This window comes from Colobus angolensis, unplaced genomic scaffold (genome assembly GCF_000951035.1).
Source record: "Colobus angolensis palliatus isolate OR3802 unplaced genomic scaffold, Cang.pa_1.0 Scaffold281, whole genome shotgun sequence".
In the NCBI taxonomy this organism is placed as follows: Eukaryota; Metazoa; Chordata; class Mammalia; order Primates; family Cercopithecidae; genus Colobus; species Colobus angolensis.
This window is the reverse complement of record NW_012116055.1, coordinates 2,547,381-2,564,699: the sequence shown is the minus strand read 5'-3', so window position 1 is coordinate 2,564,699 and position 17,319 is coordinate 2,547,381. Positions and strand designations below refer to the sequence as shown.

The 17,319-nt window shown below is 34.7% G+C and overlaps 1 pseudogene; it reads left to right on the top strand.

The window, feature by feature from the left end:
* Positions 1-14,686: 14,686 nt before the first annotated feature.
* LOC105516450 lies at positions 14,687-15,953 on the top strand (annotated as a pseudogene).
* Positions 15,954-17,319: the final 1,366 nt, after the last annotated feature.

Below are 17,319 nucleotides of genomic sequence, written 5' to 3'. Positions count from 1 at the left end.
ACTCAGGACTGTCTGGGAGACTGTGTTCATTAGAATGCTCAGAAAAATAATATGGCCATTGAGCCATACCAACTTTTCTGAATAACTGGCATCCATTCAACAAGTTAGAACACATTCCAGTTGGTAAGGGAAGGCAGAATAATGACTGTGTATATAGGTAGGATTGTCTACTTTCTATGCCATGAATATCCAATGGAGCAATGGAAAGGCTGGGAGATGTGCCTTGTAATGTTTGGGATAGCAGATGTTACACATCTCTTTCCACAAGTTTAGTGAATTCCGCAATAAACTAGTAATTTGAAGATTACACACTGCTATGGTCTGATTTCATTCCACAAATTTATGTGCTGAAGACTAAATCCCAAATGTGACACTCTTGGGAGGTGCGGCCTTTTGTGGGTGTTTAATTCACAAGGGGTTAATTCTGTTATAAAATGGGCTTTCAAGAGTCTGTTCTTTCTGTATTGCCCTCCACCTCTGCCATGTGAAGATGCAGTAAGAACATTCACACCAGGTGCTGGCACTTTGATCTTATATGTCCTAGACTCCAGAATTATGACAGAAAAGCATTTCTGTTCTTTATAAATTACCTAGTCTCAGGTATTCTGTTATAGCAGCACAAAAAGGACTAAGACACAAGACAAGCAAGGCAACTGTTATGCCTCCACTGAAGCTAAAGTTATTTCAGAGCTAGTCTTATATAGGCCCAAGAGCCGATCAGCACTCTTTCCATCTGCTGGTCACATAAATTTGTAAATAAGTTTTGAATTTCCAAGAGTCAAACCTCAGACCTCTGTTTCAGATTTTGCCTCTGTATTTTTGTTGTAGAATGGTTATAGAAGATATTTTAGGAGGGTCTTTTTAACCCAATTCAAGGTAGTAAGCTTTCTCCACCAAGGATTCTCAACCAGTATTTTTAGAATTTAGGGAATCCTCCCTTGTTGCTTCCTTATCAAATGCCGGAGTTCCAGGCATAAATTAACAGTAGAGTAGCCTTTCAGTATCTTGATATCTCTAGCACCTAAGGGGCCCATCTTAACTTTCAGTCTGTTTTATAATTAACCAATAGAATCATGATGTCTTCTGGCATTTAGTGAGGTTCAGATAAAGATCTGGGATCACTTTTCATAGGCATTTTTGCCACAGAATGAGATGGGTGTTGTCCCTTTTAATGAAAATCCTTTCTGAGAGAAGCATGGGTAGCAGCTGCAGTAACAGAATTATTCAAGGACAGGTAAGTATTCTGCTTTTACAATACAGACCTCAGCATACTACATAATAGCTGCTTTTTCTTTTCACTCTCACTTTTTCTTTCTTTAATTCTCTTTACATGTTTGTTTGTTTTTTTTTTTTTTTCATGACTAACCTCCTGATGGACTCATATATCATAGAGAGTATGACAGTATTTCCCCTGAGCACTCTATATAAGGGAGGTCAACTTCTGGCTGAAACAACCAGTCAGTCACAGAGTAAGTTTTCCCTCTGAGCCTAGGATCAGTTACATGCAAAATTCATTCAAAGACACACAAATAGGTCTGGGCTGAGACACAGGACCCAGGAATACTCTAAAGAGAGCCTTGATTCCACACCCCTGTTCCTAAATGTCAAATATCAAAACTTCCAATTGAGGTCAGCAAAACTTACAATACAGGGGCATCAAGGCTGCACAAATAGAGCACAATGCAGGATGATAGAAAGTACAAACTTACTAACAAACAGAGGAGCCATCCCACACACTATATGCAGTGATTTGTACTTAGTAAGCGGAGAGCAAGAGAAGAAAACTCAAAGCAGTAGTGGTCATCTATTAGTGCATCCTTCTGGGTCTGCCAGACTTTTGTTGTTGTTGTTGCTATCCTATGGAGGCAGAAATAGATCCACAACTGAAATTCGGTTTGGATGCCAAGGCAGATGATGTTTCACACACCAAGAACATTTGAGTGAAAGTTTATTCCTCACACAAGGGATCCCTGGGGACAGCTGGTCAGGTAAGGGCAGGTTTGAGCTGGGCTGGGCCAAACTAAGGGTGTCAGCTGGGTTTATATAGTGACAAGTAGGTTGGAATGGGGACAAGTTCCCATGCTTAAGAGGTTTAAATTATCCATTACTGCCAAAGGAGGAGATATAGACACGTAGAGGCTTTCTTACTAGCCTGTTCAAATGCAGTGTCAAAGGGGAAAGGGGAGGCAAGGCTTTAAAAGAGGTCAGTGGTCAAACATCACAAATGAAGCCAGACCTTATTACTAACATTCCAAACCCAAGAACACATTAATGATGAGTTTCCCACTGATATTACTACTGTTACTACTACTATTACTACTACTTGTAGCAATAATTATTGTATTAGCAGTAGTAATGATATTTATCATGTGATGTTTAGTGCCTTTTATTTACCAAGCCAGATGCTAAACACTTAAATAAATGTTATCCTGTAATCTTCAAAATCTTAAAATAAAGCTAGTATAATTATTCCCATATGTGAGGAAGATAAGGATCAGAAGGGTTATTTGGACATTAATTGTTTTATTCAAGAATTTTAAAGCTAAACAATTACTAACAGCCGCATATTTTACATTGTCAAATTTCCCTTTTTCCCAGCTAAGACACATACAGACTTTAGAACTGTACATTTGAATTGCTTAGTATCTTTTTTGTTTGACATTTTATAAATACTTGAAATCTCATGAACTCTTACCTTACCAGTTCAGAATTTCTCCAAATTTATAACTATGCTCATGTACAAATTTTAAATGGTCATGTAGGAACAATTGCCAGCAAAATGTACATTATACATATAAAATAAATTATTTATGAATGGTGCATATAATCTTTTTTTGTTAATAAAAATGTATTTCCTTTTGTTCAGATTTCCTAAGGACATTTGCCTAAATAAAATACCAATATAAGGGTATATTCAACATTAGTGTGCTTACCATTCATATAATAATTTTTGTCTTCATCATTGCTAACCAATAGTTCCTTTAGGAGGTATGAGTTAGTACAGTTTCCTATACTGAACAAGAATGATTATGAATTCACATTTTATTTCCTATTTATGGTTAAGAACTATACCTTATTTGTACAAACTAATTTATTTCTCAGGATGAAATTCAGGTTGTTTATCTGTTAGTATCCAGTCAAGAATGGTTAGAATCTGGCCTATTTCTCATCATCTTTTTTGCATTAGTGGATGTGAGTATGCTAATGAGGATATAATGGCATTTATTTGCAACTTACTTTCACATTCACTTTTTCTTTGTGCCAAATATTCAGAAGTTAATGAATATTAATTTAAAATAAGTATGCTGTAAGAAAGCTATGCACTTTTTATGATGTAGCATGCTGAGGTCTTTGCTGTGAATCAGAGAGACTTGGCCTATTATTAATCTATACATAGATCACAGCAGTGGGCCCGGAAGTTACAGGAAAATGAAAATCTGCAGCATTTGCTTTGTGTTATTCTTATCCCTATTGCTGAGAAGTGGTAAACTAGTAAACCAATAGAGTGAATTCAGACCTCTGAATTGGTTTTATAGGTTGTTCACAGATAACATTGTCTTACATATTGAAAAATATAAATTGGCAAAGCTAAATATAGTGATGCAGTGATGCTTTTAAGAGTGATAATAATTATTATTATCTCTTGTGAATTTCAAATTGTAGGATAATGTTTAAGACAGCAAGATGCAATTCTTCTTGACATTAAGTTTTACATTCGCAATATGGTTTAATTATTGTTACAGTGTTTTATATGATGGTAGGCTATTTTTACTAAAACCATATCTTGCTAAGTTCTTATTAAATATTATATTTAATTTCAGTATATATTTAAAGATTAAACATGATTATATGTGTTGAAAACTATCAATGTGTATTTGAAGTAAATCTAACTTTAGATATATATTATTTTCTTTTGGAAAGTCTAGTTATCTACCCATAAAATGTCCATCATTTAGTACAAGAAATTTATTTTAATTGTGAATAATTTTTATGTCTTATTTTTACAAATACCACTAATGTTATAGAACTTGTCTCTAAGGTAGAGTTTGGTTAAGCAAAAATGTGACAGCTTAATATGCATCATAAAATCAAGAATAAAATGTGTGCCTTGTATATTTTTAAACAGTGGAATATAGTTCAAATCAGCTACTACCACCAATTGATAAAACTATTGAAACTCCATTGAAAAAGGATTTCTTTTGGTGCTCATATCCATTTATCTTGCACATTTTCTGAGTAGGCATTCTACTCGTTTTCATTTTATCTTCTACATTTGTTCTTCCTCAGAGAACTGGCAAACAGATGTTGGCACAGCTGGGTTGGATGGTAATTACGCCACTCTAGAATGGCATTCTTTAGTAACATTGAGGGCAGAGCCCTTTATATTCTTTGGAGACTAAAACAGTCACTTTGCTATGTACTTCATTCACTAGCTTGAGGCTAACATTTTAAGATCATTTAATAATTTTAAGATCATTTAATAATTATTATTTTTCAAATCTGAGGTTACTAATTCATATTTGGCTAGATGTTAGACAATTTATTGTTTTTATTATTGAAAACTGTATTATCCAAATAATATTTTCAGATCATTAAGACTTTTTCCATGAATATTACCATACATAGAGGATATTGTACTGAAACCGTGCTGTGGAATGGGTCACCTTTTATGTATACATTTTAACATATAAATGCACAAATGATTCATGTGTTATAAAAATATAAAACCAATATGAAAACAGAAATAAATTATGTATATATGAATATAAGAGCAGTGCAAATTGTATTGATTTTAATGAAACAAATATTTTCATATATAGCTTAACTTTTTAAAATATTGTTTCCTTAAGTGGTTGTATCATTTTAAACTTCCACCGGCAGTGTACCAATCCAGCTCCTCTATTATCAACACTTGGTATGAGAAGATGTAAATATTTTTTAAATTAGCTAAAAAGTAATAATTTATCCTTTCTCAAAAATCGAGTGACTTTCTATTTGCTTACCCACAATTTAGTTTATAAATGTTATAAAATAAACATGATTTTTATTATTAGGAAAGCATAAATATTACTAAATTGACCATATGGTGTTCAAGATGGGTAGAACTGAGAGATGTATGAAACAGCGATGTACTAGAAATGGTACTTACTTAACTGTTACTGGAAAAGACCCATGGAGAACAGATACTGATACAAGCCAAGGGTTTATTCACAATTGGCATAATCCTCTTTTAACAGATAAATTTCATAAAGTTAAACATTCGGTAGATTAAAAATCAATAAATTAATATCATTTCATAGTTTTATATTTTGAAGTGTTTAAGCCTTTAAGCCGAAATATGTAAATATGGTTTATGTGCTAATAGTTTGTGAAACGTACAGTTTTCCTAATTTTAATTAATAATAATTGAACAAATTGTGTTTTTAAATTTTCATTTTGTTTTCTGTTACACGTCAATTGACTGAAAATCTCTACCACTATTTCACTGTACTCTCCAATTATACAGCTATATTGTGCAGAATAATATGAAATAGCTTTTATGAGAAAAAAATTTAATTAACATTTTGTGACTGAATCTATATCAGGTTTTTGATGATGTAGTACTTAAAGTACAATATGTGTCTTCATAAATAAAAATTAATGTTGTATTTTGTAAAGTTAATCATGAAAGAAAGCATTATCTCAAATTATTGAAGCAAAATAGTAGAAAAGCAGTCAGAGCTGGAAAGATTTAAAAGAAAGTAATTATTCCAGTTATGTTAACTATCTTGTGTCTCATTCTTACCACCATTATTATCAGTTCTTCTTTCTATTTATCTGTTAATTTAATTTCTACTCCAGAGTACAAGTTTTGGTATTACAAAGACAGATTATTATGCAACCCATAGACACTTTACTCAAATTACTTACAGCATAGTGTAAAATGATAGATAACCAGACATACATACTGCTGTAAGGAGCACATAGTGAGCTGAGCCCAAATATAGACTGATGACTGGGGGTGTGAGTTTTACCAGAGAACACCTCCTCCCAGAAGCAAAAGCCCTCCACATTTTGAAGAATAAGTAGGAAATGGGCATATTGGTGGAACAGTAAAGTTTCTAGTCAAAGGGTTCTGCTTTGGCAAGATGGCTGAATTGATAAACTATAAGCTCTGAATGTCCACCACCTGTGACTTTCCAATCTCTTACTCCTCAGACTCAGTGTCTACTCCTTTGTAACCTATGCTTCTGCAACCATATCAGATGTCTCCTCTAGCCAATCTCTCTGTCACTCAAAGGACTCTATAACATACATAACTGACAGAACTTGTTTTTTGAAGTAACATATTTAAAATAAATCATGACAGTATTCCACTCTAAAATATTCACTGCCTCCTCACCACCCATACAATAACACCTGAAGACCTTACCATGACATTTAGAGTGTGCCTATCATTTTGAACTCAGTCTAGTGTCTGAGTCTCTGATTCCCAACTGTCTTCATCCCATGCAGTTCAACGTTGTTGACACCCTTTTATTTCCAGGATAGACCACACCCCATATGAGTTTGCACATGCTTGTTTCTTGAGAACAGAATTCCCTTCTCTAACTTTTCTTCAGATAGTCTATACTTTGTCTTCTATTTAGAAATTCTCATTTGCTCTTCAGGATTTATTTTAAAGGGCTAGTTGCAAAACGATGGTTTAGAAGCAGTTGATCTTCTGCTCCCATCAGAAAACAACAAAAAATTACTAGATATGGAATCACATTGTCAGAAAAAAGAGATCGTTTGACTTATTTTTTTTTTTCCTATTTACAGGCCTTTGATTTCTTTTTCTTGCCTGAATGCTGTGCCTACAACTTCCAATACTATGTTGAATAAGAGTGGTAAGAGTGGGCATCCTTGTCTTGTGTCTGTCATTAAAGGATATGCTTTTTTTCCTATTAAGTGTGACATTGGCAGTGGGTTTTTAATAGATGGCTCTTATTACTTTGAGGTATGTTCCTTCAATGCCTAGTTTGTTGAAGATTTTTATCATGAAGGGATGTTGCATTTAATTGAATGCTTTTTTCTGCATCTATTGAGATAATCATATGGTTTTTATTTTTAATTCTGTTTATAGGGTGAATCACACATTGATTTGCAGTCTATTTTATCTACTATAAGTATAGCTACTTCTGCTCTTTTTTGGCTTCAAATTGCAAGGAATTTTTTTTCCACACCTTCATTTTTATTTAATTTGTGTCTTTATAGGTACAGTGGGTTTCTTGTAGGCAGCATATAATTTTGCATATTTAAATGCATTCAACCACTTTAGGTATTTTAATCAGAAAGCTCAGTCCATATACACTGTGTTATTGATAATAAGTAAGAACTTTTTGTTGTCTTCTGTTTCTTTATTAACTCCAGTCTTTCTTTTTTCCTTTTTTTACTGAGTTTTTCTGGGGTTAAGTGGTTTTCTGGTACTATATTTTAATTTATTCCTCTATTTTTAGCAAATCTATTATAGGTGCTTATGCTTCAGTTACCATAAGGCTTACAGAAAGCATATAATAGATATAGCAGATTACTTTAAAGAGATGACAATATATCTTAGATCACAAAGAAAATAATAGAAGCAAATAAAAATTTTTTAAAAATGTACACTTCAACTGTATTTCTCCAAGTTTCCATTTATGTTTTCTCAATTTATATATTTGATTTGATATTATTTAAATCTCTCTTCCTGCCCAAATCTCATGTTGACTTGTAATCCACAATGTTGGATGCGGGACTTGGGGTAAGGTGATCGGATCATGAGGGTAGCTTTTCCTCTTGGTGCTGCGTCGTGATAGTGTCTTTACAGTGAGTGAGTTCTCATGAGATCTAGTTGTTTAAAAGTGTGTAGCACCTCCCCAACCTCTCTTCTACTATGCATCAAGTATGCATATTAAGTATTATTAAATATAAAAGGGTTCAGTCAATGTGTTCTGTAAAATGCCAGACAATAATACTGTAGGTTTTGCAGGACATTCAGTCTCTATTGCAACCACTCATCTGAGCCACTAAAGTACAAAAGCAGCCATAGAAAATGCCTAACTTAATAGCTGTGGTTGTATTCCCTTAATACTTCGCTAAAACAGGGGGTGGCCTAGATTTGGTCTGCAGTCTGTAGTTTGCTGACCACTGGGATAGAAAAATGTGTTAAAACTTCATAATATAACCTGTTATATGTTCTGCAACCCCAAGATGCTAGGATTATATATAGTCTTTCTTTCAGCAATAACAAATTTTATTTTGCATAATTATAAATATTTTCTAAAATTGTGAATATAAACAATAATAAGAAGATAACCCAAATTGAAATATTTCTGGATTTTAAAAATAGTTTGAAACTTCACAATAACTTTATATGATGGTATATCTTTCAAACTCATATGAAACCCAAGTAGCAGAAATCTATATACTCAGCTTCCTTCATAGAGGATTTTGAAAGCTTGACTGCCACTTTCTCACAACTATGTTTTAAAGGTCTATGGTTGCCTTATTTTGAAATGCAGAAATGAGTCTACAGAGACCAAGTTGAACAGCATTGTTTGGCTTGAATTGGGTATATGTCTTAAATGTTTCTATGCTTTCACTTTTGAAGTATAGTTACATCCTACCTTTAATAAAGAAGTATACCTGAAAGAAAGATGCAGAGTTTGTAAACATAAAACTCAAGTGCCCAAAACAATATAATAATCTAATATTGTGGATGTAGAGATGAGTGACTTCTTATTTACTAATACTAGTTCTGTTGTTTTCCTGCTGAGGAAAGTTACATTTTTTTTTTTACCATGTATGAGATGAAATATTCTGCTACAAAATTAAACATTATGATTTATGTGATTTATTAAGTGTAAAAAAAGGGTAATTAGTTTTTTAGTGCCAGAGGCATGTCTAAATTATTTGAGTGGAATGCAGCTGGTTTTGTGATAAGCTCATAACTTTGGGTCAATGGGAAATAATTGGTACTTTTTCCTTTCCCCTAGTACCTGGATATTTTTTTAAAATTATTGTTTTCATTGAACTCAACTGTAGGCGGAAGTCATTGAAGCTCATAATTCATCATTTTTGAGGGTCTGTGTCAAAATAGTGAAAATACAACCTGGCTGACATGTTTGAACCTTCAGACAATTTAAATTATAATGTAAAATTGAAAAATATAGGAAAATAGTATTAACAATTAACTTATTCTTGTATCATGCTATATTTTTGGACTCACATTTTTTTTTACACTATACAAACTACTACTAGAATTTCTCCCGGAGATGAAGCTTGACAGCCTGCTCTCAACTAGGTTTCTCTTCTCCAGAATATGGCTCTAAATACCTTTTGTCTTTTCCATGTGTCTCCTTCAGGGTCTGGAATGGCAGTTACCCAAAGGGGACTGTTTTGGTGGTAATGGCAAAGGTGCACGTGCACAAGCACAAACAAATACATACACAAACACTCCAGAATTATGTGTGTCCTCTTATGGCCTTGTTATATAACTAATTCATTGTCATTTTTACACAGATGCCTTTGTCCAAAGCAAATAACTTAGCTAAATCCACAATCTAGGAATGAGGATGCACTCAGTGCACCTGACAAAGCAAAAACAGGGGTGTGGGGCGTAGCTATTAGAAAAGATGAGCAATTACAGTTTTACAATCTATCATATTTATCTCTCGTGCAAACAATATGATTTACATTTTACCATGTCACTTTTTCAGAATAACAGAAAGTACTGTATACTATTCAAAAGTTTTGATCACAATTTATCTATAAAGTCTACTTAGTTAATTCTAGTTTACAAAATTAATTTACAAACTTTAAAAATGGATTTAATTTTATTTGATATTATTGGTTTATTATACAAATATTTATATGACATAGATGATAATTATACAGACAAGTATCACCAAGGCACAGCTTATGCTATCAATTAATTGATAAACTAAGCATAGGTATGTAATCAAGTGGTAATATTTCAAACCAAACATTCTGGTCAGTCCTAATAGTTGAAAAAGTATTATGGAAATTTTGAAGAGATTATAATTCAGATTCAAGAGTAGGTTAACGAGGAAAGTCTCAGGATTTAAATTTTTAATAGAATCTTGAAAGAGGAATAGGACTGCAGTGACAGTGGTAAAGATCATTCCAGGCAAGAGGTAACAGCAACAGCATGGGCAAAGGCATAGGGGTGAGAGCATGCCATGTCTGATAAGGTACACGTCATGGAGGAAGGCGACAGAGAGTATATGTGAGATCAGAACAAGCATAGAGATGTAAATTAACATTCCTTATCCCAGAATATCAAATGAGTCAGTGCAATTGCTATTTTTGTGTCTTTGTGTTAAAGTGTGCCATCTGGCCAACAGACAAAATGGACTTCTCTTGACTAACTGAGGTGCTCAAAGTTAAAACAGACCTAGGTGGCCACGTAGGAGTGAGGAAGTGGTCACATACTTTGTGTTCTCGGCAGGACGTTGTAAAAGTATCACAGAGCCTCCGTTTCTTCAGTCAAGACAAATCAGTTCCTGTTTCGTTGGTGCCATGATCAACTGCAGCCAGAACTCCCCCATCCGCATGGGTCATTTGAAAGAAAAATCTGACAAAGACTTGGTTTGAGCCATTGAAGCCAACCAATTAGAACTCAGCTGTGCTGAACAATTATTATTAAGTGAGTTTCAATTCTTTTCTGTAAATGAAGCTGATTGGAAACCTAGGCAGGAACTTTCGGTGTGAAACGTGAGCCACCTTCTTTTTTTTCTAGAATGCACCTTGATTTTACACCAAAGGCTGTATCTCCTTGGTTTTCAAACTGTTCACTGGAATATAGTGTCTTTCCTCCAAATTGCTTCTCAGAGAACTTTTGTTCACCCTGGGATGAAACAACTACTAGAGAAAATCAAGGAAATAAATGCATAAAGGGCCTGTTAGACTTCATGTTTCACAGTGGGGATACCCAAAAGGTAAACCATCAAACAAAAATTGGGGGGCAAGTAGTTTGCTTGAAAGATACACACAGAAAGAAGAAAGAGTGGGGATCTAAGAAAGAATAAAAGGGAAGAAAACCAATATGAGGTATGTTAAGGGTATGTGTTACTGCTGTAGCAAATTCTTGCTCACTTCCTCTGGGTACCTACAGAACTGTTGTGGAATATGACTCAAAATCTACAGTGATTAAATCTTGTGTTTTCTACCAACACCCACTTCCCATTTGTTTAGGGTTACTCTAGGGGTATCAAGTCTTCAGGACTTCCAGCTGATGGATGAGCTCAATCCTTTTCTATGAACAGAAAATATCCTGTTCCAAATAAAAGCAGAAAGACCAAGGTATCTGTCACCTAGGCAACATATTAAAACAAGTGTCCCAATACTGTATTTTTTTATAGAAATATAGAAATATGGGTAACATAGAAAGATCACAAGGAAGTTTACTTACTTTAAAATGGTAGTTAACTCTGGGGAGAAAGGATGGAGAAAAAGGTTCCATATATTTTAATGGAATCCCTGTATTTTTATTGTTTTACAAAATAGATCTGAAGTTAATATATAAATATTTGAAAAATTGTAACTGTGAATACATAGGTGTTTTCATATTATTTTATATCCTTTTCTGTATGTTTGAAATATTCTTGAATCTTCCAAATGTATAAAAAAAATCCTTAAGTATGATGAAGAAAATTTGCTTAAAGTCTACAAATCTCCAACATTTAATGTGTTGCATGAATTTGCATCATTCTCAGATAAAAAATGTATATTTAAATTGTAGCAAAATTCAAATATATCCAATTATTATAAGCTTTTAATTACTGTAGTCTGGTTTAATAGCATTTGAATATGAATATGGTTATACATAATAATGTAAGTGCAATACAAATTCCTTCAGGCCACAGCAGCCCAAGTTTACCAGTAACTTTCGTCTGCATTTATGTGAGACCTCAGTTCTAATCAGACATATATTACTTCTTCCTCTTTAGCTGTTTTTTTGTGGGAGGCCCATATTGGTTTCCTATAAGCTCAGGGGCTCAAGTATGCTATTGTCCTCTAGCTTTATTTTCATTGTGAGATATCTCCAAGGCTATTGGTAGAACCATTGGGTTAGGCAGGTCAAGAATTAGAAAATCCTCAAAATGCTGAGTTGTTACTGAATGTTCTTTATTCTTCTGTTAGACTCTGAAACACTCCTTTCAGTTCCTGGAGTCTTAGAATGCTTTTTATTAACTCTCAGCCTTTATTTAAAGTCTTCCCTACAAAGAGTCAGATCTATTTGATGGAGTTGCTTAGAAAGAGACACCACCATGTTCTCCCTAATTGCCCTCTAAATAAATATTTGAAAATGTATTAGACTGGTGCAAAAGTAATTGCAGTTTTTGCCATTACTTTTAATGACAAACACTGCAATTACTTTTGCACCAACCTACATATTGTATAAACTCAAACAAGGGAATAACCAGAGGGAGAGAAACACGTTCACTACCAGTTCACTAGATGTCCATTTTCTACCTCCTCATGTAGGCTAGTCTAGGGTTACCAATCAATACTTAATACTAGAATCTATGGTCATATCTCTCATCTACATTATATAAGTCAGCAAGCCTTCTTGAAGATGGGATAAGTGCCTTGTGATATATAAACAGTAACATGACACTAATGCTTTGGTATATTTAGAAAATACATAATTAGCATAATGTGGCCAGGTTTATTTATGTCTGCCTTTTCATTCCTGGTAATATTGATGTTAATGTGGTAGTTGCAAGCAGCTTTCAATTTCTTGGCAGTTCAGTTCCACAGTACTTAAATTCATTATTTGCTGTAAGGCAGAGAGGAAGGTTGAAAAGTATACTTCAGCTGTAGTTTCTTCTTTACAGATATAGAGAGACTAAAGAATCCCTAATACAAAACTAAAGAATGCATTATGGAATAACCTTTCTGAAATTGTATCATAACTGTTTAACCATTGTCAGAACTAAATAGAGCTATGTTTTTCATTGAGATTCTAAACTGAAATTATAGTATATGTGCAAATACTATTTGAATATTTCTGACAAAGATAAGCAGTGCAACGAGTTGATGCTTCTGTTGAAAGGGGATAAAACCACTCTACTGGCAAGGCATTTATCATTACAGGAAATTATAAAAAGTATCAGTAATTTTATTCCCCATTCTGAGATGATCACTCATAGCTATGGTCTCTGTTATTGCAATAACAAATTGAGAAATAATATTTCCCCCAGGAAAATGTGGGATTTTTAATGTTTTATGGCAGAAAGACATTTTTGCAGACATTGCAGAAAGTTAATGTCTCCTTTAAATTGGGCTATAATTCAAAGAGAACTATGAAATGCATCTGCAAAGAGTCAGCCAAATAAGTAAGCTTATTCTTTCAGTTTATTCCCAAAATATTTTTGATTTTTTGTTGCTGTTGCTCATTTTGTGACTACAGGATGCAATGCAGTTTGCTTGTATCACATATGTCCTTGGTTAGGAAAAATTAAATATTCCTAAATAATGGTGTGTGATGCTCAGTGTAAGGATAAGTTGAAGATATTATGTAAGTTCTCCATTCTCCACCTGCATTTCACCATTTTTCATGCATTATTCCATTCGTTAATGTACAAATATTTATTGAGCAACTACTATTTAGCAGGCAATATACTATGGGCTGGGTATACTGTGTTGAGGGAGACTGGCAAAAGCAAGTGATAAATAAATGGTATATAATAACCCCATAATAAAATGTCAAAGAAAAAGTTAGAATGGATTATTCCTGCAAAAAAATGTATCTATTTTTAAAATGTTAGTTTTCTACAGTATCTGCATTTTTTGTTTCCTAATGGAAATAAAATTTTGCTTTAATATAGTCAACTATATATTTATACATTTATTCTTCAAAGTATCTAATTGTGATATATACATTTAATTTTTAAAAGTGTATAAATGTATAGGAATGGTTCAAAGACAATAAAATTATCCCTCTTATATCCAGCTTCAGAATTAGCAGATCACCAGTACATGTCTTCACCTCTCTCTATCCGCCCTTAGAGTATTACCTCCTTTCTCTTCCCAATGTTAAATGTTATTGCAAATATTTTTATAATCCTATTTCAACTCTTTATAATTTTGCTACCTACTTGCTTAGCATAACTAACTTTAAAAATTATAAAGATAAATCATAGTATATGTGTTATTCAGCAATTAGTAGATGTGCTTAATAATATGTTTGCAATTTCTCCACTTTTACACATGGAGCTGTAGTTTATACAGATTTAGTGTTTCATTGTCTAACAATAACAAAATTGTTTTTCCATTTCATGTTTGACAAATGTGCAAACTGTTTTCCACACTTTTGCAGAGAAGTGATTATGTACAAATGTTAGTGAACATTACTGTGCACATCGCTGGGGGCACATATTCGTTTTTCCAGAATACACATAATAATGTTATTACTGAATCACATGTCCAGCTTTACAAGATAACTACAACAGTTTAAAAACAGAAAACAAAGACATTTAATGCACAATGTGAGGATGAAAAACTATATAACCAACTTAAATGCAAAAAAAAAAAAAGTAATTCAACATCCATTTACTAAACAACAACAACAACAACAAAACTTGTATACTAAAAAGACAGGAAATTCGGTCATTGGCAGAGCCTGGGTCCTGTCCTCTTGCTCTCCTTCCCAGACAGCATGAGCTTCACCACTCACTCCACTGTTACCAACTACCAGCCCCTGGGTTCTGTCCATGCACACAGCTAAGGCGCTCAGCGTCTGTGCACGTGCTGGGGCCACTGGTTGCCAGATCTCTGTGTCCTACTCCACCAGTTTCCGGGGAGGCTTGGGACCCGGGCGCCTGGCCGCGGGGATGGCCTGGAGGATGTGGCAGGAATGGGAGGCTTCCAGAGGGAGGAGACCATGCAAAGCCTGAACAACCGCCTGGCCTCCTACCTGGACAGAGTGAGGAGCCTGCAGACCGAACTGGAGGGTGGAGAGCAAACATAGGGTGCACCTAGAGAAGAGACCCCAGGTCAGAGACTGGGGCGATTACTTCAAGGCCATTCAGGACCTGAGGGCTCAGATCTTCACAAATGCTGTGGACAATACCCACATTGTTCTGCAGGTCAGCAATGCTGGTCTTGCTGCTGATGACTTTAGAGTCAAGTATAAGACAGAGACGGCCATGTGCCAGTCTGTGGAGAGAGAAATCCATGGGCTCCACAAGGTCATGGATGACACCAAAGTCACTTGGCTGCAACTGAAGACATAGATCGAAGCTCTCAAGGAGGAGCTGCTCTTTATGAAGAAGAACCATGAAGAGGAAGTAAAAGGCCTGCAAGTCCAGATTGCAGTTCTGGGTTAACCGTGGAGGTGGATGGCCCCAAATCTCAGGATCTCACCAAGATTATGGTAGACATCTGAGCCCAATATGATGAGCTGGCTCAGAAGAACCAAGAGGATCTAGAAAAGTACTGGTCTCAGCAGACTGAGGAGAGCACCACAGTGGTCACTACGCAATCTGCTGAGGTTGGAGCTGCTGAGGTGATGCTCATGAAACTGAGACATACAGTCCAGTCCTTGGAGATCGACCTGGACTTGATGAGAAATATGAAGGCCAGCTGGGAGAACAGCCTGAGGGAGGTGGAGGCCTGCTAAGCCCTGCAGAAGGAGCAGCTCAACAGGATCCTGCTGCACCTGGAGTCGGAGCTGGCACAGACCCAGGCAGAGGGGTAATGCCAGGCCCAGGAGTAAGAGGCCCTGCTGAATATCAAGGTCAAGTTGGAGGCTGAGATCACCACCTACTGCTGCCTGCTGGAAGACAGCAAGGATTTCAGCCTTGGTGATGCCCTGGACAGCAGCAACTAACTCCATACAAACCATCCAAAAGACTACCACCCGCTAGAAAGTGGATTGCAAGATGGTGTCTGAAACCAAGAACACCAAAGTTCTGAGACATTAAGCCAGCAGAAGTAGGTTCTCTTTGGGAAGCAGGTGGCCAATAAAAAGTTCAAAGGTCAAAAAAAAAAAAAAAGAAAAGTCATTGATGAGTTTTTAACTTCTAATGTTCCTATGTTCACTTAATTGTAGCCTTTAATGCTTCATATCTCCATGCTAAGTCAGTGGTTTCTTTGAGAAATCTTTATTTTATTCTCAAATTTACTTACTTTTATCATGAGGGTATTTAGCAGTATCAATTCTAAATGCTGTCTTAATTTCAAGCCATCTATTTACTTTTTATGTAAAATAGAAGTTTGAGTCAGTCTGTATTCAAATTCATTTGGTGGATTCCCCCATCCATGTATTTCCTATTCATTTATTTATTTAGCAAAGATTAATTGAGTCTTACTATTTCCCAAGTACTATGTAAACTGGTGATATAACTGTAAACATTCAAAATTTGTCTTCTATGAAAAACAGAAAATAAATGTTAATAAGCTATTAGCTATTGATAAGTCCTAAGAAGAAAAATAAAACAAAGAAATGAGTAACAGGTGATGCTGTTTTGATGGATGTTCATGAAAGTCTTCAAAAGGTGATGTTTGAGCTGAGATCTAAATGGTTGCCATGAATGAGCAATGTGTCTGTTTGTAGAAAGAATGATTCAGTTAAAGAAAACAGTACAAAGATCATGATGCAGAAAGACTCTTGACATGTTTAAACTTGCCATCTTCATGGCAAGAAGGCCAGCATTGCCATACTGATAGAGTTTGTTGAAAACATTCAGAGATATAGTAGAAACAGTTACATACTGACATGAGAGTATGTGTCTCTTGTTTATAACTATTAAAAGAAACTTTTGTAAATGCTGCTGGCTGGAATATACTATTTACCAGAAGAAAAGGAAATTAATTCTACTTCTGTTACTTTTGTTTGTTTGTTAAATCTCTTTACCTGCTTGAGTGATTATGGGGGATTATTTCTCAAATCTTCAGAATTCAAGCATCTTGCCAGACTCCATTAATTCTGCATTAATTTTGCCAGAAATAAGATGAATGCATTTGCCTTAGAGCTTCAAGTCATCTTTAGCATAGAGATATTATTGTTTGATTTATTTTGTGTTATCTGTTTGTTTTGTGTATTTATTGGACAATTTTATTTGTAGTTAGGTCCTCTTCTCAGTAATCCTTGGTTTTGATTAGTTTCTCTTTTTGTATTTGTCTTTTACTGCAACAATTCTGAGGGAATTAATAAAGATTACCTTCTAAAATTTCTATTTCCATTTCTTCTGTTTCCTTTTAAGATTTTATGGTTGTCAATGGGAAGTATAGTCATTCTTACATTTTTTATTTCTCTGTATTGTATTTTTAATTAAGCAAGTTATTTCC